Source organism: Fundulus heteroclitus, unplaced genomic scaffold, assembly GCF_011125445.2.
Source record: "Fundulus heteroclitus isolate FHET01 unplaced genomic scaffold, MU-UCD_Fhet_4.1 scaffold_586, whole genome shotgun sequence".
Taxonomy (NCBI): Eukaryota; Metazoa; Chordata; class Actinopteri; order Cyprinodontiformes; family Fundulidae; genus Fundulus; species Fundulus heteroclitus.
Window position 1 is genome coordinate 29,054 of NW_023397018.1, and position 14,175 is coordinate 43,228.

Sequence of the window (14,175 nt, forward strand, 5' to 3'; positions counted from 1 at the left end):
TTTTAAAAACCTTGGCAGTGTGTATTATGGTTCTTAAAATGTTGCTTAAAGGTTTTCAAATCTTTTTTTTTTCTTTTCTAATTCCTTCTGGCTCCGAAACAATGCTGAAATACTGATATGATAAAAAAAAGAAATCCTTCAGCTCACATGACTACACGCTTCAGATTAATTAGAATTTAGGGAAATAAACATTAAAAAAAACAAAAACACGGGCACTTAAAAAGTTTGACTGCCCTCTCAGGAAAAGAGTCTGGCTAATATCAATGGACACTGTGTACAAATAAACCTGACTTTTGGCTCTTATCCCTTTTGCTAATTAGGGCCCAGCTGGGGGTCCTCAGTACTTAATTTCCATAAAATATGTTTTTGCTTGTTGCTGTTTATTTAAAATCTATTTAAAATCCTCTATCTGAGGAATTAAGGTTGTGTGTGCTTTTTGTGTGGAGTGGTTAATGGGTATAATGTTTAGTTGTGTATGCGGCTTTTCCGTTTAAAGAAAAATGCTCGCAATGCACAGTCAGCTTACTTGGTGTCCATGGCAACTAAAGCAAGACACTCTTCATCCATGTTCTGCTCTCCAAGTCATGCTGCTTTCCTCCTTCCACCTAAATATCATTACTCTGTTTTATACTTCTCTCCTCACCATAATTACTTTCATTTTCACTCCTTGCAGTCTTTGCCATTCCAAACTTCTTCCTATTTGTTGGAAGACAGCACTTTCTTTCTACTAATTGCCTCCCTATTAAGTGCTTTCAATTAGTGATACATTTGTTTCTGATTTTCAGCTATTAACATCAGCAAGTGTTAATACAGTGACAATAGCCTAAAAAAAAGAGTACCGACACGTAATTCTTAGCCCTGCTTTACCATTGCCTAATTAATGAGCTTGGTCTCACTCTGAGCAGTACAGCTAGTTTCTCTAAGGGTGACAATCACAACTGCAATGATCAGCCCACAGCATGCATGTCAGTCAACCATTCACCCAATCAAAAACTCTGTCCTGTTCGTTTTGGACAGTAAAACTGCAATCTATTTTATTGCAATTAACAGCCAGGTAAGATAAGAAAGCAAATGTTGTCCTGCCATTAATATTTTTTCCTCCAAAGCATTCACTTACAAAATATTATAAGGAGCATATAAACAAGGGCCAGACTGTATTGGGTAAAACAAGGGGTTCCAACACTTAATCCCAGAGAACAATCACAACTTTACTTAAGCATCCTGTGACTGGAAATATTTACAGAATACAGTAAAATTACATGTTTTGACTGGTAGACGGGGTTTTCTTTCAGGGCCTGAGGTATGCATGCAGAGGTATGTATTTGGTTGGATCTTCCAGACTAAAGTTTAAATGTTTTTTATATAATTTTATTGCGTCTGATCTGTGTGCTGTTTTTTTTTTTTTTGTTTTTTTTTGTTTTTACATTATCCAAACACATTTATGTTTGGTGAACTGCTAGTGACTTGAACATGTGAGGAAGTGTTTTGGCCAGACAGGATAAAGCAGAGAATGACTCTTTTACGTCACTGGATTCACACCCACATGGTAAAAAGTCCAGTCCTCTTAACTTATCTGTGTGATGCTGTCTGGCAGGAAGTCATCATTTGATTATTGTGTCGATTAGTTTCAGTCGGATTGTGTTAATGTGACACAGCGAAAATATGTTGTATTGACATGATACCAATATATACAAATCAATCTATCTATCTATCTTTATTTATATAGCACTATTACACACAACAAAGTGATGTAAGTGCTTCCCAGGTAAAATAAGGCAATAAAATAGTAAAAGCAAGAGCAATACAAACAGAATGTCACAGGTTATAATAAAGCAATTAGAGACAAAGATGATAAAATAACCAGCCTCGAGCTGCCCAGAGGTAAACACAAAACAAAATAGATGAGTCTTTAAAAGATATTTAAAGTCATCACCCAAGTTTCTGGCAGACATTATGGATAGTAGGGGACTGTTCTACAATTTAGAAGCTACAGCTACAGCTGAAAAAAGTCCTGTCACCAGTTTACTCCTCAGAACAACTAAAAGCATTTGGTTTTGAGATCTGTTTTCTATGAGGACTATGTTTATGTAAAAGCTAATTGAGGTAAGATGGTGCCAGACCATTTAACACTTTAAAGATCAAAAGGAAAATCTTGAAAGTAATTCTAAAAGTAACAGGCAGCCAGTGTAGAGAAGATAACATGGGGCAATGTGTTCACATTGTCTTTTCCCAGTTAACAAACATGCTGCTGCACTTTGCACAAGCTTTTAAGTGGGAGATAAATCTGGATCTCTTCTGTAAAACAGTAAAATGACTATCTATCTATATATATATATATATATATATATATATATATATATATATATATATATATATATATATATATATATATAATTTATTTTTAAATGGACCCCAGACTTCAGAGCCTCAGAGGAAGAAAACTGACCTAACTCGACAGAGAATATTCTGCCCGATAGAGAAGAACTAAATCATTGCAGAGTTGTCCTTTTAACACCAACAGACTGCCTAAGCTTGTAAAATCTTGTGGTCCGTTCTCTGAAAGGCTGTGGAAAAGTCTAAAAGGATTAAAACAGCTGGGTCTCCTGACTCTGTAACTAAAACAGGTCATTAAGAACTGCTGTTTCTGTGCAGAGACATGATTTAAAACTAGACTGAAACCGATCATTTATTCCATGTAGCTGTAGATGCTCCTTTAATTGGAGATAAACCACATTCTTTAATATTGTAGAAAAGGACAATTTAGATAAGTTTGACCGAACATTAGGATCTATGTTGCTGCTGTTAGAAAGAGGTTGGATCACAGCATGATCAAAGGCAGCAGGGGCACAACCTGAGGATAGAGAGGTGATAATTAAATTAACAATAAATGGACCTAAAGCCCTCAAAACCTCCCTCAATAGTATATAGGGAATATTAACACCTGGACAAAATGAAGGCCTCAGGTGTTGGACTCAAGTTCAAACTGATTTAAAACAGCAGCAGATACTGGGGCAGTAGAATGTAAGGGTGCAGACCTGACAGCACATATTTTGTCAATGAAAAATAAAATACTTTCACAAATTGAAACTAAATAAACCAGAGAGAATGAATCACAAGGATTCAGGAGAGAAAATAACTTGAGGTTTGTTGCTGTTTTCAGGCACAATACTGAGCCTTTGTGTTTTTGACAGCAGCCTGATACTCAGTTAAACAGCTTCTCAAGATCTCTAAGGAAACGTGAAGCCTGTCCTTCCATTTACTTTCAGCACACTTGCATGCACATCTGAGAATGCGGGGGTTTGTCATTAAGCCGCAATTTACAGCTTTTAGTCTTAAAGGGAGTGACAAAATCTAAAATGTCCTTACAAACGGTGGTACAATAATCCATCAGTTGATCAACATTCCTATTCTGACATTAATTCAAAGAGGAAAGTGCAGAGTTTAAGAAAATGGCAGCAAACTGTGGGACTGTTAATAGGTTGATCAGCTGATTGGAGAGTGATGATAAATTAGCAACCAAGAGTGGAGATTATCATTTAATCTCCACAAGTTGGACTTCAAAACTGAAGAAACTGTCCGTAGGAAGCAGCCAACACTAGAGCTAGGACCGGTTCACCAGAGCAACTTCTCCACCTGAACCTGGAGTCTGAGGGGGGCTGAAGAACCTGCAGCAGGGATAAGAAAATTCAGAGAAGGGGTTGTGGTCTCCAGCACAAACTCAAGTCTCTGTAAAAAACATGAAATCCAAGTCTTGTGATGTGAAAAAAGAACCAGGAACAACTTGTGTGTGTGTATATATATATATATATATATATATATATATATAAAACATGAAATCCAAGTCTTGTGATGTGAAGAAAGAAGTTAATATGAGGTTTGTTTGATCTAGCGTGGGACTGGTCTGATGCCACACCATATATATATATATATATATTAGGGCTGGGCAACGATTAAAATATTTAATCGCGATTAATCGCACTGATTAATCGCGATTTATCGCGATTAATCGCATTGTATTTACAAACTCCAAGAATGAATTCAAAAGTAGTGTAAAGAGCACTTTTATTTTAATGTTCTGCTGCCATATGAACAAAAGTGTTGTAACATTTGTAGCACTTATCAGTAACACATATTTAGTGTAAAGCTCAACTTAAACATGTAAAACAAAAAATAGCAATAATAATAAATTAAAGCTTATTGCCACTGACAGGGAATTCTCTTTATGGGGAAAAAATCTACCAAAAACAGGCAATTTCTGAGGTAACAGCAGGGAGCAGCATTACCATTTTATGTTCAATACCAAAGTTTAACTTGGCAGTGGTTACAACTAACTTGTTTCTGTCATATTCCATGCTGGAAGAACTTTAAACTGAAATGCTTGCTAACTCGATATGCTTGCGTTTATTTGACGTTGACACGCGGTTTTTTGTTGTTGCTTTCTCGCGCGCATATAGTGAATGGCAGGGGGAAAACAGGCAAAAATACATGGAGAGAAGCGACTTCACCGACGGCGTCGATGCAGACCCCCCCCCGCTCCGCTCCGCACAAAACTTGTTCCGGCCGCCAACTCACCGCCTCGCCTCGCCTAAGCTCGCTCGCGGTACCTGCGGGAAACACCGCCTTCCGCATGTCAGCTGTGTTTTTTTCCGGCCAGCACCTTTCTTCTTCTTTGAATCTGAGGCTGGGCTGACAGCGAGGTTATTGGCGCATTATCGCCACTTACTGTTCTGATTCAAACCCCTACACCGCAGCAACAGACCTTCACAAAATAAAAGCATGTGACCAACATGCGTTAACGCGCGTTAAAGAAAATATCGCCGTTAATAGTCTAATGAGTTAACGCGAAATTAACGCGTTAACTTGCCCAGCCCTAATATATATATATATATATATATATATTAGGGCTGGGCAAGTTAACGCGAAATTAACGCGTTAACTTGCCCAGCCCTAATATATATATATATATATATATATATATTAGGGCTGGGCAAGTTAACGCGTTAATTTCGCGTTAACTCATTAGACTATTAACGGCGATATTTTCTTTAACGCGCGTTAACGCATGTTGGTCACATGCTTTTATTTTGTGAAGGTCTGTTGCTGCGGTGTAGGGGTTTGAATCAGAACAGTAAGTGGCGATAATGCGCCAATAACCTCGCTGTCAGCCCAGCCTCAGATTCAAAGAAGAAGAAAGGTGCTGGCCGGAAAAAAACACAGCTGACATGCGGAAGGCGGTGTTTCCCGCAGGTACCGCGAGCGAGCTTAGGCGGGGCGAGGCGAGGCGGTGAGTTGGCGGCCGGAACAAGTTTTGTGCGGAGCGGAGCGGGGGGGTCTGCTTAGACGCCGTCGGTGAAGTCGCTTCTCGTTTCAAAGTATCCATGTGTTTTTGCCTGTTTTCCCTGCCATTCACTATATGCGCGCGAGAAAGCAACAACAAAAAACCGCGTGTTAACGTCAAATAAACGCAAGCAACGCAAGCATATCGAGTTAGCAAGCATTTCAGTTTAAAGTTCTTCCAGCATGGAATATGACAGAAACAAGTTAGTTGGAACAACTGCCAAGTTAAACTTTGGTATTGAACATAAAATGGTAATGCTGCTCCCTGCTGTTACCTCAGAAATTGCCTGTTTTTGGTAGATTTTTTCCCCATAAAGAGAATTCCCTGTCAGTGGCAATAAGCTTTAATTTATTATTATTGCTATTTTTTGTTTTACATGTTTAAGTTGAGCTTTACACTAAATATGTGTTACTGATAAGTGCTACAAATGTTACAACACTTTTGTTCATATGGCAGCAGAACATTAAAATAAAAGTGCTCTTTACACTACTTTTGAATTCATTCTTGGAGTTTGTAAATACAATGCGATTAATCGCGATTAATCGCGATTAATCAGTGCGATTAATCGCGATTAAATATTTTAATCGTTGCCCAGCCCTAATATATATATATATATAAACGCTGGAGATAGGCACCAGCACCCCCCGCGACCCCATGAGGGAGAAGCGGTTTGGAAAATGGATGGATGGATGGATATATATATATATATATATATTAGGGCTGGGCAACGATTAAAATATTTAATCGCGATTAATCGCCCTGATTAATCGCGATTAATCGCATTGTATTTACAAACTCCAAGAATGAATTCAAAAGTAGTGTAAAGAGCACTTTTATTTTAATGTTCTGCTGCCATATGAACAAAAGTGTTGTAACATTTGTAGCACTTATTTTATACTGGATATTTTCAACCCATCTATTGAATTTAGTGCACTAGTTGATCTTTTCTTCATAAGAGAACAGCAAGCACTGCAGCCAAAATATGGCCTTTTTTGACCTGCTGTATATTAGCCACTCCCTAAGCTTGATGTATCATGAAACTGTTGACCTTTTGGGTTTTGTGGTTTTTATTTTATTATTACAATTAAATAATAATAATAATAATAATAATAATAATAATAATAATAATAATAATAATAATAATGTTATGTTCAGTGTTTTTTCGCTAATCCACCTCTTATATATTTCAATCCTTATGTAATTTTGTCTGTGTTGTGTGCACCTGCCTGTTGCTTTAATCCTATAAATTTCCCCGTTGTGGGATAAAAAAAGGATTAGCTAATGTTATCTTATCTTAAATAACACTTTTTAATATATGTACTGGGTTCTTTCAAGGTCTTAATTACATGTTATGTGTGGGCTCCAGTAACATCCATCCATCCATCCATCCATCCATCCATCCATCCATCCATCCATCCATCCATCCACTGATCTACCTGGATGTTCCCTGGAGGACTGAAACGCCTCAGTCAGAGACGTCTGTGGGTCTGTCGGGGCAGTGAGAGAAGTTTCATCTCCTCTCTCCGTTTCTGGGGCTCGACGTTTTCATGTTTTTTCACGTGCTTAGATAAATTTGTTGTGTTTCCACTGAAATGAACCGGCTTTTTACAAAACATACAGCTTGATTTCATTTACGGTATTAAAATAAAGCCAAACGGTGCTACTTCCCGTGTTCATGTTTTTTCGCTGCTGCTGTCTCTCTCAGCTGTTTGTGTATTAAGTTTGTGTGAGAGCTGAGTGGGCGGGCCAGGCTGAGCCTGCGTGCTGATTGGCTGGCGCCGCTGAGCCATGTACGAGAGGGGAGGGGGAGCGGGAGAGTGCTGCCGTGAGTGCTGACTGACACTGACTGAAAGCATGTAAGCAACATGCGTTAATGCGCGATAAAATAAATATCGCCGTTAATAGTCTAATGAATTAACGCAAAATTAACGCGTTAACTTGCCCAGCCCTAATATATATATATATATATATATGTAATCTAAAATGTAATGTAAAGCATTAAAATGGAGATTACACCAATACATTTCCACATGAGCTGCATTGGCTGTCTCTAAAAATAACATCATCATTTAAGGGCAGAGCTGCAATTTTTCCGGAAGTTTCTTTAGTTACTTTTTGAATAACTATGCATGCACAAGACCGTCTTACCTGCCCCGTTGGTCCTCAGGGGGTTTACATGAAAAATAATCTCCCAAATCCACTCTGGTTTTATCATTTTCTACTAAGGCCTTCCTCTTAATCTTAATCTATACTTGTATGTAGTTTGATTCTGGCTGAGAACAGCAGAGCTACAGTGAACAGCTAACACTGAAGGTAGATACATAAACACTAGAAGTGCGTATATGCAGCAAGCAAGCAGAAACTAACAAGGAATTGACATGCACACTGGTGTTACATGAGTGCGTCAGAATGATTGGCATGTGGGATAACCAAAAGAGAAGGTGATACCCCCGGAACTCAAGGGACAGAGGGGAGTGAGGGCTGGACCAAACCTCTAACCAATCCTTGTCATTTGGTGTAAACTGCAGGAATTGGTCAGAGTTTTCACTGTGATCAAATTTTTTAACCTCCTTATTCTGAAAATACGTAATGTATTTACTACTTTCAGGATTGAAGAACCATTTCACCCAGTCTAACAAAAAGTGTTTTTTTAACAGGATTATCAACTATAGCTTTAGGTTATAAAATGCCATTTTGAAGCTTGAACTTCAGTTGCCGCCATATTTAAAGGAATACATTTCACTGAGGACCAGAAACAGAAAATGTTATATGTATCTCCTAGTTGACTCATCTGTCACTCAAAGAAACCCCAGCTATAAAAATACTATTTCAGAATAAGACTGGGAAATGACTAGTCCTGAGTCATTTCCCTTTCTAAATATTGTGATGCCACTCAATGCTCACATATCAAAACACTGACATGTTATGTCTCACTGCATAGGTTATGACAATTGGACTTGACAGTACTGATGATGATTTGGTCATTATTTAGAGATACGAGGAGGTGAACTTTGACTTTTTTTCCACAAATTGCTACATTACAACCACAAATCTAAATATATTTTGTTGGAATTTTATATGAAAGACCAACACAAAGTAGTATACAATTTGGAAGTGGAAAGAAAATTATAAATGATTTCTTTTTTTTCTGTTATTACAAAAAAAAAAAAAAAAACACTGAAAAGGGCATTGTGCAAAATAGTTTTTTAGGGTATGCCTCAACCAGCTTTGCACATCCAGTGACTGAAATTGTTGATCATTCCTGTTTGCAAAACAGCTCAAGCTCACTCAGATTAGATCAAGATTGTCCAAAGGGGCTCCAGGGCTCCATGGCTAATTGATAGAGATGGATCCTTTTTGTTTTTAATTGCCGTCAAATTATTATAAACAAATTAAAATCTTCTTGCAATTGAAAATGTTTGGTACAACACGAAGTATTCATCTTTTAATTACCACACCTTTTGCATTCTATTTAATTTCATTGCAGATTGGACCCCATCTATACTCAAAAGTAGGCTTTGGTGCACAAAAATCTGCTTTTTACTAGTGAAATTGGCAAATTAAGCAACTGTTTTAAAAAAAGAGTGATTAAAATTATGTTTTAATGCTGAGAATTGACAAAGAATTGTTGATTTTCTTTTCCCGATTGAGATGGTCGTCCAGTTGGCAAAAGAACTTGCCAACTGGATGACCATATTTTAATAAGGCAAATGTGCAAAATGCTTTAGACCTACAATGATGTAAGCATCCCTTTCCTACAGAAAATTTGACTAATTTGTTTTAATTAAGATATTCATGGTCATATTTTGTGAAGCAAGTAAAAAAAGTCCCATTACAATTTTAGGGAAATTACTTTTTTATTATTATATTTTTTGGCTCTCGGATACTTTTGACTTGGTAATATTGATGCACTTGACAAAAAGTTTGGACACCCCTGATTTAGATGGGGAGCTATAAATTTAGAAGGACAGGCTTGTCTTGGAAGGTTTACTGTTGTGTCATACTCTTTCAATTTCCGGATGATGGATTTAACAGTGCTCTGTGAGATGTTAAAAGCTTGGGAAATCTTTTTATAGCCTAAGACTGCTTTAAACTTATCCACAACTTAATTTCTGACCTGTCTGTTGTGTTTATTGGACTTCATGATGCTGTTTGCAGCCCAATATTCTCTTAACCAACCTCTGAGACCATCACAGCGCAGCTGTATTTGTACTGAGATTAGATTAGACAGAGGTGGACTCTATTCAGCCATTAGCAATGATAAGACAACTTCTGAAGGCAGTTGGTTGCAAAGGGGACTGAATACTTTTGGACACTGCCCTTTTCATTTTTTTTTTCTTTAAAACCATGTATGTTGTTCTTTCTACTTCGCAATTGTATACCACTTTGTGTTGGTCTTTCACATAAGATTCCAATAAAATATATTTATTTTTGTGATTGTAATATGACAAAATGTGGAAATGTTTAAGGGGTATGAATACTTTTGCAAGCCACTGTATTAACAATTGTGCAGTTACACTGGGGATGGGTTTTCATAATTTAGTTCTGGATTTTAACATTAATAGGGGTTTGATATCAACTTTTCTGTTGAGACTTGGCTAAAGGTAGGAAGCAGTAAACTCAATTTTAAGAGGTGGGACAATGAGCAGCTAACACAACAGAGAAAAAAATCATGTGTGGCTAGAAAAGACTCAATGAGATTTATTACAAGCTACTCCAGAAAATCTCTCATCTGCTGCCTAAGCCTCTCCACTTGCTTTGCATCAAACAAAGTGTGTCTCTCAGAGGATCCTTTCAAAGAGAAGGAAGATGGGATGGAATTCTCTCATCTCAATTGCTCTTTTTCTGTATTTGCAATTCTGTGTGGCTAAAAAAGAAAGGCCTTGAATATCTGAGCAAAAGCAGGGAACAAAAAAAGGCAATTCAAAATGTTGTAAAAAAGGTGTGAAAGAGATGTTTGAGAGATAGAACCACACTAGATGAACATATTCTTGATTGTGATGAGGTGCCACATATATACTGAGGGGAAGATAAACATGTTTCTTAGTAAATATTTCACTAATGTGGCTATTGACATGGAATTCTCACCAGGGCCCATTTCATTAAGCCGGGTTTGTGAATATTCAGAGTAATTTCTGGGGTCAATTCCTGCGTACCCTGGCTTTTCCATTTCAGAAAGCTCAGAAGCTGTTACCCTGAGTCAAATTATGACAACAAATGACTCTGTGAAACAACCCTGCTACTGAGCAGAGTTCTTTGGGCTAACCCTGAGTTTTTCCTATCTTTTAGCTGAGATCTGCACAAGGATGTCTCGAAAAGGTGTGTCCTTTTCTGGAGGGGCCTGTAGAGTTCAAAGCGCAAATACTCCACAGATATCAGTCGGGAGAGGCTGACCAGACCACGATTAAATGACTTATCATTCCTGGATTAAGATATTTTCAAACATTAGCGTTGTTCGCCGCTATCAATGATTTATCTTATTATCCTCAGCCCGCACATCGCTCCTATAATGAGGGGACGCTCTCAGTTCTGTACAATTTCTTTGAGCTGCACTTTGTTGTTATGCCAGCAGCAGTTTTTAATAATGTTGGCGAGACAGAAATTCTTTCAGAATGCTCAGCTTAAACAAATGGTTGGTAATCCTGCTCAGAAACACTTTTTGTTATACTGGGTAAAATCATCCTTCCATCCTGAAAGCAGTTAATTAATTATGTATTCACAAAAAGGAGGTTAAACAATGTATCTGTGTGGGAGCTGCAGGCCTGGAAATACTATAATCAATCGGTGCCGTTCGGTCCGAAGGCCAGGGATTTGTCAGAGATTGTTCCTCACCCATAGACATTATATACTCACCCCCCCCCTTTGTCCCTCAAGTTCCGGGGGTATCGCCTTATCTATTGGTTTTCCCACATGCCAATCATTGTGACATGCTCACGTAACGCCAGCATGCGGCAGACACCAAAGCAGCAGTGTTTCATTGTTACCATTATATTTGCTGATGCAATATTCGGAACAGAGCTGTCTCTCATAGTTTGGGTTTTGTTTTTGTTTAGTTTTGAACTTCTCTTTAACCTGTTCACCCGCCAGTATTTAGTCAGCTCGTTTCACCTCTCAGTCACCAGCCAGTTCACTTCGCAGCCATCGGCCCCTACCCAATCAGTTTCTCTGTCACTCCCCTGTCACCAGTCACTATCCAATCAGTTCAGTTCCATCTCCAGCCACCACCCTTCCTCTGATCAGTCTCACTCGTCACCCGTAATTAGTTTTCAACTCCTGTCACCTGTGCACTCCTCTATTTATACCTGCCTCTAGCCACTGTTCATTGTCAGATTATTTCGAGCCACTCGGCGAGTGTAGTCCAGAATTCTCTGTTTCTTTGTTTATCTGTTGATCTGACCCAGTTTAGCCTCCGGATTTTCTGAGCCAGCCTGTTCCCTGAATTTCCTGTTATCCTGCCTGATCTGACTACCTGCCTGTTTTGTTTGACCCCTGCTTAATCTGATTTCCTGCCTTTTTTGCCTGACCTGTTCTGTCTCTGGACTACCTGAACCTGGCTGACCCCTGTCTGTTTGTCAAGCCAGCCTATTACCGAACTAATGACAGCTTCGAGAGTTGCCCTGTATGGAAAACCAAGTTGAATGTATTTTTCATGGTGGTTTTGGCCAGTTCTGACTCACAAAGTCTTCAAATATTGAATGTTCTTAGGGGTTCATACACCAAGAAGCAAGATTTTTATTCTTATAATCTTTATCATCATTATATGTTATCATAATGAAATATTACTGAGACACTGCTCAGAATGTACATAGATTACACACAACACACAGACACATGTATTAATTTTTTTGTTGCATCAGCAATACTTCCTAACAATCTTCAAAAATGCAAATAGTTAAATTCTAGTAAAATGTTTGATTCAAAAATACAGAGCAGTGCCTTTACAGGCAACGTAGATGACTTAGCAATTACATTAGTGGATCGGATGAACAGTCACTGAGAAGTTAAAACAGGCAAATAGTCATTATCATGCACAGTGATGCGCACTTCTTTCCAGAGAAATTCAAATGGATTTTAGCTGGGTGATTTTAACAGCTGTATTTTCTTTCTCTAACGCAAGTTCAGAGTTTTCTTCATGTGTGTTGTATCATCTTCTTGCAAAACCCACCCTTGTTTCCCCGTCATAATATCTCTTCTATTCATATTTCACTCATTTAAATGTTTGCCAGTAATATGAGCTGAAACACCCCTAAATTTTGATCATCTCCAAAATTTAGTATTGGTATGATGTATTTGGGGTGATGTGCAGTGCTATTTCTCTTCAAACTATGGTGCAACATCCAAATAAATTTGGTCTCATCATACCAAGCTGTTAAGCTTTGCTGCAAGCTGAATTCTTGCGATATTCGTGCATTCACAAACACACAAGAATCCATCCATTCCCACTCCCGCCTCAACTGTTCAAGACCACCCCAAAACAGGTCAGACAATCCCAGTACAATTTTATGAAATATGATTAATTTTGAATAATTCTTCTCTGTGTCAATTCACTTATATGTATAACTGTATGAACTATTACAGACTTATTTTTGTTGATTTCTTTGGAAGTGCAGATTACCTTAGTTGTCACTAACTTTTTCTGTGATCATGATGTCACTAGACCCGTTTGAGGGTTGTTGGCTTTGGCTGGTTGAGCTTCGGCTTTGGCAACTCTATGTGGACCCATCACCTGCAGAGACATCTATCAGGATTAGATACAATGCAAGATGGATGGCAGGCGAGGGCAGGGGCCTTGGAATACTCATTCTTGGTGGCATTGACAGTCTTTAGGGATGTTGAACATCATCTCACTTTTAGGTACAGAGTGGGTGTTTTTGTGGGGTTGAACCTTACCTGCTTCAAATAGTTAGACTCACCTCAATGCAGAGTTTGTGCTCTAAAACCCAGCTTCTGGAAAGGTGATACTCACAAGCCGCCTTGACTTTGGAGTTTTCCTTGTTGAGCGAGAAGGTCTCCTCTTTGGGACTTAAGGTTGCAAAAGGGAAGGCTCTGACTTTTATCTGTGCTAATGCATCAAACAGCACTTCAGATTACTCAGTCTTCTGGATGGTGTTCTGGAATGGGTGCCATTAGGGGATTCAGTGGAGCTCCTGGGGGACTTCGATGATCATGTGGGCTATGACGGCATTACCTGGGAGACCTGTTGCCCCCCCAACCAGATATTGGGTAAGTGAAAGACAACGAATAGGTGTATGGGGTGGATGTTTAATACAATTTATTCCTACTGTATTATCCATGAAAGCAACACAATTTCAAGAATGGCATTTAAAGATCTTAACACTTTAAGAATTGTATGTTTGTTCATACATACTTGACTTATTTTAAAACTGTAACAGTTCAGCACTCAAGTATGCAGAATGCTGGGGGATAGGACGATGTGACATAGCTGCCCAAGTTAAACAAATAACAGGTTTATCTACAATGAAAAAAAAGCTTTGACATCCGCAGCCATTATGCAAACCAATCAGGGAAACAGAGACACTAAAACAGCTTAGATTGTGTTATACGTCCCAGTGGAAAAACACGGAAGTGAGGACAGGTAACATAATGAGTTAGTCAGGGACAGAGTTGGTGGCAGGTGTTGCGGGTCACAGGGGGGAGTCAGGTGAGTGGGATCAGGTGCACATGCCTAAGGGACAGGATCTATGTGTGAGGTAAACAAGAGAGAGCATTTGATCCTCTGAACCACACTTCCACGGTACAAAAAAATCACTTTAAATTGTACATAGAAATGTTCATTGCACAGAAGCACAAAAAAGCACTGAGGTGTAGAAAAAAAT